The sequence below is a fragment of the Chiloscyllium plagiosum genome, chromosome 16 (genome assembly GCF_004010195.1).
Source record: "Chiloscyllium plagiosum isolate BGI_BamShark_2017 chromosome 16, ASM401019v2, whole genome shotgun sequence".
NCBI lineage: Eukaryota > Metazoa > Chordata > Chondrichthyes > Orectolobiformes > Hemiscylliidae > Chiloscyllium > Chiloscyllium plagiosum.
The window spans coordinates 28,821,293-28,832,310 of record NC_057725.1 but is presented as its reverse complement, the minus strand read 5'-3'; the positions used below and the strand labels follow the sequence as shown (position 1 = coordinate 28,832,310).

The window sequence follows — 11,018 nt, the reverse complement described above, 5'->3', positions numbered from 1 at the left end:
AGTCTCTCCTTCAATATAATATGGAAGATGGAGTATTTGGCTGACCAGGTGTGGGTTGATAACAGTAGTCGAGACAAAACTCACTTGTAAATTATGAACAGTGTGATTTGTGTTGAATTCTCTTCTCCCTGATTTTCTTGCTTTCTATTTTCTTTAACTGCTTGATTGTTATGCTTTTGTAAGTGGATAGTGGGGCTAAGACTAAACTTTTATTTGAAAGGCAACTGGGGAAGTATTTCAATTGGCAGAATATGAAGGTTTTTTGCACTTGTTGGAGAGACCGCTTCAGGTGAAGAGTTGATCCACAGGTATTCACTCCTGGCTGCCCCAGACTGTAATTTCTACATGATCTCTTCAAAATCTTGTTTTCAGGTGGCTATTACTGATATGGATATTACGTTGTTAACTTTGCTACTGCAAATTCTAAACAATGTAATCCGAGAAAGCTGACTTGTTAAAAAGTACTAGGAGAAAGCGAGGACTGCAGATGCTCGAGATGAGAGTCGAGAGTGTGGTGCTGGAAAAGCACAGCAGGTCTGGCAACATCCGAGGAACAGGAGAACCTTATGCCCGAAACGTTGATTCTCCTGCTGCTCGGGTGCTCCTCACCCCGCCTTGCCTGTATCTCTGTTCTCCATTCCCTCACTTCCTAGTTTAATCTTCCAAATGTTCTGGCAACCACAAGCATTGGCTAAGGATAGAGCAGGTATTTCAACTCTAATTCAATTTGAATCGTTTTCCTCAACTTTATGATATGTGTGAGGGCAACGGAAAAGCAATTTGTTGTGGTTCCATTATGATACTGAAATGTGCAACAAATGTACTGGGCGTTATTAATAATGTGCAGAATTCTTTTTGCCAGCCTACAGGGAAGTAGCAAGGGAGTGGGCATAATTAGAATATCTTTCAAAGAGCCGGCATGGCACAATGTGCCAAGATGTCGTCTTCTGCACTGTCTGATTCAATAATTCAGAGATTTCATAACCGTTCATTTTTCTTTATTCCATCATTTATTTCTAAATTTTTCTTGTAATTTCTTTTCCCCCTAGGATATATCAATGCTTATAAGTGTAAACTTTGCTCATGGTGCTAGGAGACAAATTGTGCTTCATCCAATTTTCTTGGTGGATGGAACAGTTGGTGGGCCTGTTCTGAATTTTTCATTGTGCATTAGTCGCCTTGACTAAAGTGCAGTGAAGAATAGCTTGACAGATGGTAACAGAAGCAGCTGGTGGCTTACTGGGAAGAGAGAGAAAGGAGGGGAGAAAATCTTTTCTGCATCTGATGTCAAATCGCACCATCATCTCCCCTGCTTAGAGTTGGAATAATTGCAGCCACAAATGCAGACAAAGGAGACCAGTATGGGGGGTTGGGTTTCAGACGTCAGCACCTGCACAACAGCTCTCTTGCCAGTCAGCAACTACCACAGAAGTGATTTGGAATTTGTTGCTGTGATTTAAACGTGTGAACTGAGAGGTTACTCTGACAATCAGACAGCATAGAAGCTTAAAAACTCTGAAGACGGCGAAGCGATGCAGTGGTTTACTGCTGGACTCCCGCAGCTCATAAATAAGACAGTGAAATGACGAACAGAGTCCTGGAGATGCTGAGATTCAAAAGTGATGCCCAAGGATGCTGCATTCTTTCCACGAGTGCGACTGTTCTGGTTTTTGCATTGGTGTTGCATTCAGAAATTTTTGGCTTGCTGCTTTCTACCCATTGCATATAAAACATCAGGGTATGTACAGTATTTCAGTCTTCAGAAGGAGTTGTGATATTTGTATTTGACTAATCTCAATTTTGATGTAGAACTTAAGGTGATTTCTCTGTACTGCTGCTTGTGAGAAGGAGTCAATGCAAACTTGTTGGAATAGAATTAGGGACAGCTGAAATCATTTAAGGAAAGATGGTGTTCTGTATTCGGAGTGAAAAATACGTAACCTACATTTTTAATCTTAGCTCTGAGAGCCTCTAGTCGTATTGTGCTGGACTGCATCAGTTCATTTAATAATCTTTTAAGCTTCACTGAGTTGATTTAGTAGAAAAAAGCTGTAATTGAACAGATTTTTGTGAACAAATCCACACTGCATGTGGGGACTTTTTTTTAAGTGATGCTAGTTGACGTATCATACACTTGGTGATAGATTGCATTTGTCTGTCTGAATATCTATATATGCATCTAAAATTATCCATTTTTAGTCTAGTAAATTTCATTAACAGGAGTTCAACTTGGCAGAAGCTAATTTTTCGTCTTGAATTAAACTTGAAGGTGACCAGTTATTTGCTGGATAGTTATATTTTGCTCTTTTTACACAACATTTTGTTTTGCTTGGTATGGTTTTTGAAGTTATTTATTTGGAGCAGCCATGCTGACTTATTGTCACTTCACTGCTCTGAATGTAAGCTGACTCAGCAGTTGTTAATGGTTCATTTGCCAGTAACATTTTGATGTCCAACTTGACTCTGCAGTCAGTAGTGCTTGGAAGTCTGTCTAGCTGTTTAAAAAAGCTTTAACTTATATTGTCCACTTTATTAATCTTCATTCTGCTGATTCACTCTCTTAGATTGTTTACTTTTTAAAGAAGTGTGTACCTTCAGTGCTAAAACTTTTCAATTGTTTCTCTGAGAATCAAATATTACCTTATTGTCACTTGCATTTAGAAAAATACAGTGAAAAGCATTTAAATTGCCATAAGCTGGTGCCATTGTAATTACGGAAATTATAAGAAAGAAATAAGTAAGACTAAATTCATCTTTTGTTCCCTTCATGAATCCTGGGTATTTGCAGGGGTTCTGGGATGCTGCAGCTGAGAGTATCTTTCAAGGTGATCCTGTTACAATTTGTGTGTCTTGTAAATGCTGACATGTTATCTCCATAGTGAAACTGATGGTTCATTTGAGCTTTGGTCTTGAAGGGTCTTTTCTGTTCTAATTGTATGGCAGTGCATGCCCACATCAGTACAGCAGGTGCTCTGTGGCTTTACTAAATTGCCATTGCTGTACTGTTTAGGCAATAGGTGAACCATGGTTTGGAAAGGCTGAGAGAATTCTACAGAAGCTAGCACAGAAATGGCCAGTCAGCCCATTTGGTCAATGCTGGTATTTAGTGTACACAAACTAGCTACCTGTTTGTCCTATTTTGTTCTTCATGTATGTTCCTACCTTATTGCTAAATGCATTCATGACATTAACCTCACTACTCCAAATAGTACTAAATAGAATTCCATTTCTAATTAGTAAAGTCTCAATGCAGGTGCCTAAAAAAATGTAATAGACAAAAGAGCACGAAGGAATATAAGCCATATTAAACTTGAACCTGTTAGTGAGACCTTGACTGATCTATAATCTCAAATCCTTTTTCCCCAGCCTATGATATATCATTATATCCTTTGATTCTCTTAAGGATCTAAACATCTCTCAGCATGAGCAAAGTTTAAGCATTCTCAACACTCTGGCTTAGAGAAATCCAAAGATTCATGTCTCTGAGTGAAGAAATTTCTCCTAGTCTCAGTTTTAAATAACCAACTGCCTAATCTAAGGCTACATCTCTTAGTTTGTTTCCTCTAACTGGAAAGTCTCAATGTTTGTGTCTACCTTGTCAAGCCAAATCACTAACTTATGTTGTTATGATCCGTGCCACCATTATTGTTGGGTAAGTCAGATCTCAAACTGAAATCTGGCTTAATAGATTGTATTTTATCTTTATTTAATAAGCTGGTCTTTCACAAACACGTGTGCGCAATGTTACAAATTTGGTTTCAACAGTAAAGCAAGTTTATTAAGAAAAAAGAATTTAAAAAAGCTTTTGAAAAATACAATCTCATCGATCCAAACAATATTACTTTACACCATTCAAACACCTGAGAAACATCACTTTTCTCTATCGTATCCATTTGATTATTTTAATTTTCTTTTAATTCCTGGTTTTCAGAGACTGAATGTATGATAGGTTCTTCCTTAATTAGTCATAGAACTGAGCTTAAATTTGTTCAGCTTCAAATACCCCCTTCCAAGTTTTAACCAAATGCTTTCAGTTTGGAATTTTCACACTTGAACCCTTACACTATGATAAGCTACTTCCAACCGTTCTAAACAATCTACTTTCTTCAGAAGGAACTATATCACGCATCTAACTTTTTTGAATAAAAACCACAAGCTTTCCAAACTGTGGTTTTTCCCTAATCCAAAAAAAATCCTGGTCCTTCTAAACTGAAGGCAAGTTCATGTTCCTTAATGTTTACTCTGTCCACTTGCCCCTCTCCTATTGATTGGAAAAGAATGTCATGACTGCAGAAATACTGACAAGTTAATCATTAAACCACCTCATGCACATAGACCAAAATCTAAACTGTAAAACAAATAATATTAAAGTAAATCACACACCTTGCATCATCTATCTTCAAAGGAAAATGGAAATGGTCTTGACACTATTCTCTGGCTCACTTAACAGTTGAAACTTTGGTATGATTTTTGTGACCGTAAACATGCAATGAGTTACACAGCAACTATATTTTGCATAGGTCCATGGGCACCACAGCACTCTGCCTTTCATTTGTGCTCTTTCTAAAATGTTTGCTCAAATGTTTTCTTTTCCAGACACACAAATGATTTTCAAAGTATACATTTGGAGAATTAAGCTTCTGTCCCAGAATTTTACCAAGAAAGCTGAAGGGTTGTGGTCCGTATAAATAACAGTTTCCACATTGTCGGTGATCTGCATGTTACAATGGTGTAGAGTCTATCTAAGGTTTAAAGTTTCCATCTCAATTGTTGAATGTTTCTGCACCATACAGTCAGTTTATTTGAAAAATACCTGAGGTCATTTGATGTCCATCTCATTGACTTGTAATCAGACAGCCATCAAGCCATTATTGTGGCATCAACAGCCAGTTTAAATGGCTTCTCATCATTTGGCATGGCTAAAACTGCTGAGATTGTCAGTACAGCTATCAAGTGTTTAGAGATACTCTGATTTGCCTGCAGGCATTAAAATGTTCCTCATTCTCCAAAAGGTTTGTAAAACATGCACCAACAGTGTTGAGGTTCAGGATAAACTTGTGATAAAATTTATTTGTGCCAATATAATGCAAAATTTCACCTTTTGCCCTCTGCATGGGAAAATCCTAAATGGTTGCTTTCACTTCTGTAGATGCTTGTTCGTGTCCTACAGTATGGTACAAGTAAGGTACTATTACTTGGCCAAGTTTACAACCAAACTGGCTTTATGTAGTCGATCACCAGTTTAGTCTAATGATTAATGTTTTTCCCAGGTTTGGTTATAAACAACCAAATAATGGTGAACAGCACAATCACTTAGTCCTTCAGTGGCTTCAATTGTTAATAATTTGGAATGTTGTTGTATTAATAAAGACCATTTAATTTGCAAAAGCTGATAGAAATATCAGTCAACAAAACCTGTCAGTAACCTTTTTAGCAATTTGATTTTGTGATAAAGCATGCACATCTTATTTGCTTAGTGCAGTCATACAATTTGGTTCAGGATGAGCCAACTTTTTAGCATGTTGCCTCCATGACAGGCAGTCCAGAACTATCGTAATATATTCAATTTTGGCACCATCGATAGGTGATGTCCAACTGCCATGACTTGATTCAACAATGACTTTGTTTATTATAAAGGTAATCCTATTCCCACTTGAGGTAATCTCTCTGTATTGAGTCAGTAAGGGTGTTGTTTTATACGTAATGCATCCCCCAACAATGGCTTCATGAGCCAAAACAGTTTTCCTTGGTCTATTCGTTCAAATAGATTTATGATTCTTGAATAATTTCAGAAATTTACTTGGATAGTTTTTACAAAGAGGAAACACAATGTCATTTAACTGTTTTAGCACAACCATATTATCCAATTTGATTCCTGGAGGGCACATCCTTTACTTAACGTTTGATTAGTTTTCCATAAATTCTGATATCTCTACTCACCCTTATTTCTTTCACACCTATAAGTATTCTGATTCTTCTGTCTGGATTATGCTCCACCATTTCCATTTCAGAAATTTTTTTTTGGTTTGATAAGGTCCACTGAACCTTGCGTTTGCGTATTCCCCAGAGCTTGGAAAAATGTTCCCACCTTGTCTCCAACAAAAGCATTTTGGGCTTCAGCCTTTTTTATCTACTCCAGTATTAATTGTTTGTTCAGTAATGTTCAAATGATTTTAGCCAACTCTTTGTTTTGGTCATTTTCTCTCAAATTTAAAACATAAGCTGGAAATATCACATCTGAATTGATTTATCAAATTTTCTTCAATCAATTTAAGTGGCCCTTTCATCCCATTTCCATATTGGTTCAAAAGAACAAAAATCCAGAAGACCTCATTAAGAGTGTCTCTAATGGCACATAGTAACAAAGGAATTCCTTCATGGAAATCACTGGAACATTCTTGGCAATGAGCTCTAATTATGGTCTTCAAAGTTTGATGCCAACTTTCCCACGCATCTTGAGATTGTGGGTGAGAAGCCAAAGATGTAAATTGTTTTATTGCTAAACTAATAATCAATCATTTCTTTGAATGTTTGTAACATAAAAATTATACCTTGATCTGATTGTGTTTCTTTGGGTAATCCATCTTGTAAAATCAAAAGAACTAACTTTTCCACTCCCATTTTGTCATAATTTCTCCTAAAGGCACTGCTTCAGGAAGTCTTGTTGAAAATATCCATGACCGTTAAAAGATTCTGCTTCCCATTCCTGGTTTTAGGTAGGAGTACTACACAATCTATTAAGACCCTGCTAAGTTGTTCTTAAAATGCTTGTATTAAAATTAAAGACACAGATTTATTTGATTGTTGGATGTTTCCCATTATCTTGCATGTAAATGACATTTCTGGCAAAATTTGACTGTCATTCTGTAATCCTGGCCAATAAAATGCTTTAATTCTTTAACTTGGCTTGTCCTGAAATCTAAATCTCTGGAGTTTCGTGAACCACTCTTAGAATTTTGTTGTGGTAGTAAAATGATTTGAGACTAATAGAGCACTGTCCTTTCCTATTAGCTGGTATTCGAAGTGGTCTCTATTTTCTCACTCATAGTTTGTCTCAAGTATTAATACTTGACCTGTTTGGGACAACTTTCAATTCCAAATTTTGTTGCATTTCTTTGTCGTCTTTGTTTTTCAATTAAATTTTGAAGTGTTTTATTTGTTACTTAAATTTCCAAATTATCTTTCTGTTTCATAGACTCCTTTACTTGCTGTCTAATTCAATGAGACTGAGATCTAGTCACAACAGGCAGGAAACAATTGAAGATGTTTTTCTCCTAACATTTCAGTTTCTTTCATCTTTTTTTTCCCACCTTCCTTTAATAAGGCTAATATACTTAAAGTATACTTGCTCAAGTCCCATCCCAAAATTAAGTAAATTTCTTCTATAGGAAGTTGTTTCACTACTCCCATTATAGCTTCTTCATTTAACAAATCAAACTTTAACCTGGCTCTGTGTACTGAAACCGGTTTGGAACTTCCATGTGTACCACCAATTAATACTTTCTCTATCATTAACTCCTCTGAAAGACAAGTAGTATCATCAGCCAGCATCAGTGACTTATCATTTCCATTGTTTCTCAGCATATTTATTGGTTTATTTCTTGATTCAATGCATAAGGTAATTCCTTGTTTTTTGGAGATACAGTATTCAGAACCTCAAGTGTATGAACATTTCTTCAAATATTAATAACACTTGAACCATCTTTCCCTCCTTAGTTCAATTCAAGAAACAAGTTCTCTGTGTTATGGCAATAATTTTAGTGCCTTTATCCTTTCCTAATACTGTCTTTGCGGAATATTTCTTGGACATTCTGACTTGTACAGTCTTGCATTGAAATCCAGCAATGGACTTTGATGTGCTCGATCTTCTTCAAATGCACGCATGTTAACTATTTTATGATTTCAGGCTTTCTCCTTTATTACTTTGGCATTGTCATGCCTTTAAGTTCTTTAAAACTTGTATGTCTTAAATCCGCAGATTTTCTGTTCCTCTGATTTGCTTGCGGATTTCAATATGACTATTTCCTATAATTATGTGAGAGATATCATAGGTTCTGTATATGTATTAGCTCGCTGAGCTGGAAAGTTCATTTTGAGACGTTTTGTCACCATACTAACTAACAATATTAGTAGGCCTTCAGTGAAACACTGATGTTAGTGACCCACTTTCCAGTTGTGTTTAGCTTTCCTTGGGTTGGTGATGTCATTTCCTGTGGTGACGTCAGTTCCTGTTCTCTTTCTCAGTGTGGTAAATGGAGTGCAAATCGATGTGTCTTTTGATAGTTCTGGTTGGAATGCCATGCTTCTAGGAATTCTCGTTGCGTCTCTGTTTGGCTCCGCTTCAAGTATCCCCTTCCATGTTTATAAAAACATTTGCAGTGTGGAACTTTTACACTAAAGCTGTTGCACTAAGATAAGCTACTTTGTAACAATTCCAAATTATATCCTTCAGGAGAAACCATTTTGAATGTCTAACTTCTACAAACAAGAACCAAAAAATTTTCCAAACTGTGGGCTCCTCTACCTTCATTCCTGTCAAAACAAAACCAAAATTCTGATCCTTCCAAGCTGAAAGCAACCTAATGCATCTCAATGTTTACTACATCTGGTCATAAATGCTCCAAATACAATGAGTTCCTTAAATTGCCAGACTCCTACTCTTTAATTAGAAAATCATGCCTGTAGAAATATTGACAAGTTAATCATTAAACTCCTTCAAGTACACAGACCAAAACTCATATGTCACTAGGTTAAAAATCTTGCATTGCAGTATATTTTACTAAGACCTGGTCTTATTCATCTAAATTCCGGAGATAAAGGCCATTCTGGTCATTTATTTTTGGCAAAACAGAGAAGATCATGAGGGTGGTAGAAAACAGAAATTGAAGTTGGTTGGGAAGGATGATGAAACTGAATAGGGGTTGAAGGCACTTTTTTTAATGGAAATGGTGGCACCCCAAAAAGATTAGTTTCTGAACTATTCCTGGTCATTTTGAAAAATAAGTCCTTGGTTGTAGCTCTCAAAAACGGTGAGAAAATGTACCTATTATGTTAGGAAGTGTATTAACTTATGAGTCAACACCAAACGGCATTGTTGGTCTCAGTGTTTTGTTTCCTTTGCTGTGTGTTAACTTGTATGTAAGAAGTAAGTTGGACATTGAGCTTCACTCTATTTCAAAGGTTCTATGTATGCAGAACTATTGCTCAGCATTTACCTTTTGTTTTGTCCTGCTGCCTCTAAACCACACTGACTCAGTGCATCTCCAGTGACCATATTCCAAACCAAATCTGCGGTTAATCAGGACTGTGGAGTTGCAGCAAGCAAACTTTGCTTACTTTTTAATTATATTTTGACAACTTGCCATTTTAACTTCAGCTTGGTAATCAACCTAAGGGCTGAGGCCACTCCAACAATCCATTTTTCTCATGAATATGTTGTAGCTGCAGACTGACAATTTTGAGAACTTTATCTTTTTATAGCCTATCCGATTTACGTCACTGACTGAATTCTCAAGTGACACATTCCCTTTGCTGCTGGCATGAATGCATCTCAAATCTTGCTTTCTTAAACAATATCTTTCCAATAGCTTACAATTCAAATTAAATATTATTTTGAGATTTTCCTGACCTCAATACCTATTCTGTTTTAATTGAACATGTACTGAAGAGGAAAGCAGTTAAGAGGCAGGAAACAAATGAGGCTTAATTAACAGGCCATCCCTCAAGTGCTTGTTACTATCTCTTGTTCAAGATATATTAACAAGAAAATCATTAAATGTTTTGAATCACCTTAATGCTATTTTAGTCAAATACTGCTATTTATTAATTGGTTACTGGATTTAAACATTCTTAAAAGTATGACATTACCTGTGTTTCATGATCATTAACAGTTTTTTGACAAAATCTCAGAAGGACATGGCTTCAAATCATATCCTGAAATGTGATTTTAAGCTGTTAACTACAGAATTTGTAGCCTAGTTCATGTCATCTTTTGAAGAGTTTCACCCTTAATCTATATCCTAACTAATTTTGCGAAACTGAAAATAATGGAGGGATGTAAGGAAAGAATAGTGAAATTTTCAGTTTTTGGCTGTTGTTTGGAGGGACAGGTATGTGTCCCACAATTGTATTGGTGAATTATTTGAGATTGCACAGATGTATCATCTCTTCTGACAAAGCTATTTTGTATCACTAGTGATGTTGCAGAGTCAAAATATTACAAAGCAATATGTTAGATAAGCCAGTGTTCAGAGCTGGAATAGCTCAATTTTTGTCTGGATTGGTCTTGATTGCCTAGGTTTAGGGGTGTTGGGAAGCATACATGATGACAGAGAGAATTGCCCATATTCTTCAGTGGATTCTGCTTATTAGTTTTCTGTCTTCTTTTCTGGCAAATTACATTAGATCACAAATAAGTAGAATGGATGGCTTTGAGGTATGTAGAGAAGAGGTGTTGGAAATCCTGGAAAAGGTGAAAATAGATAAGTCCCCTGGGCCTGATGGCATTTATCCTAGGATTCTCTGGGAAGCAAGGGAGGAGATTGCAGAGCCATTGGCCTTGATTTTTATGTCCTCTTTGTCTACAGGAGTAGTCCCAGAAGACTGGAGGATAGCAAATGTGGTCCCCTTGTTCAAAAAGGGGAGTAGGGATAACCCTAGTAACTATAGGCCGGTGAGTCTCACTTCTGTTGTGGGCAAAGTCTTAGAGAGAATTGTAAGGGATAGGATTTATGAACATCTGGATAGGAATAATGTGATCAAGGATAGTCAGCATGGTTTTGTGAAGGGCAACTCGTGCCTCACAAACCTTATTGAATTCTTTGAAAAGGTGACGAAGGAGGTTGATGAGGGGAAAGCGGTAGATGTGGTATAAATGGATTTTAGTAAGGCGTTTGATAAGGTTCCCCATGGTAAACTACTGCAAAAAATACGGAGGCATGGCATTGAGGGTGAGTTGGAGGTTTGGACTAGGAATTGGCTGGATGGAAGAAGACAGAGAGTAGTAGTTGATGGCAAAG

General features: G+C 36.7%; 1 protein-coding gene across 2 annotated transcripts in view; it reads left to right on the top strand.

The window, feature by feature from the left end:
- The first annotated feature begins 1,634 nt into the window (after positions 1-1,634).
- The window catches only part of LOC122557720 (BTB/POZ domain-containing protein 10), a 66,311-nt gene continuing 56,927 nt past the window's right edge, over positions 1,635-11,018 (top strand). Inside the window, exons 1-2 of one of the 2 annotated variants that reach the window (XM_043705630.1) lie at positions 1,721-1,738; positions 6,644-6,716. The gene's annotated coding sequence lies outside the window, so the exon portion shown is untranslated. Of the gene's footprint in view, positions 1,739-6,643; positions 6,717-11,018 lie in introns of both variants that reach the window. The other variant, XM_043705629.1, reaches the window with a different exon arrangement.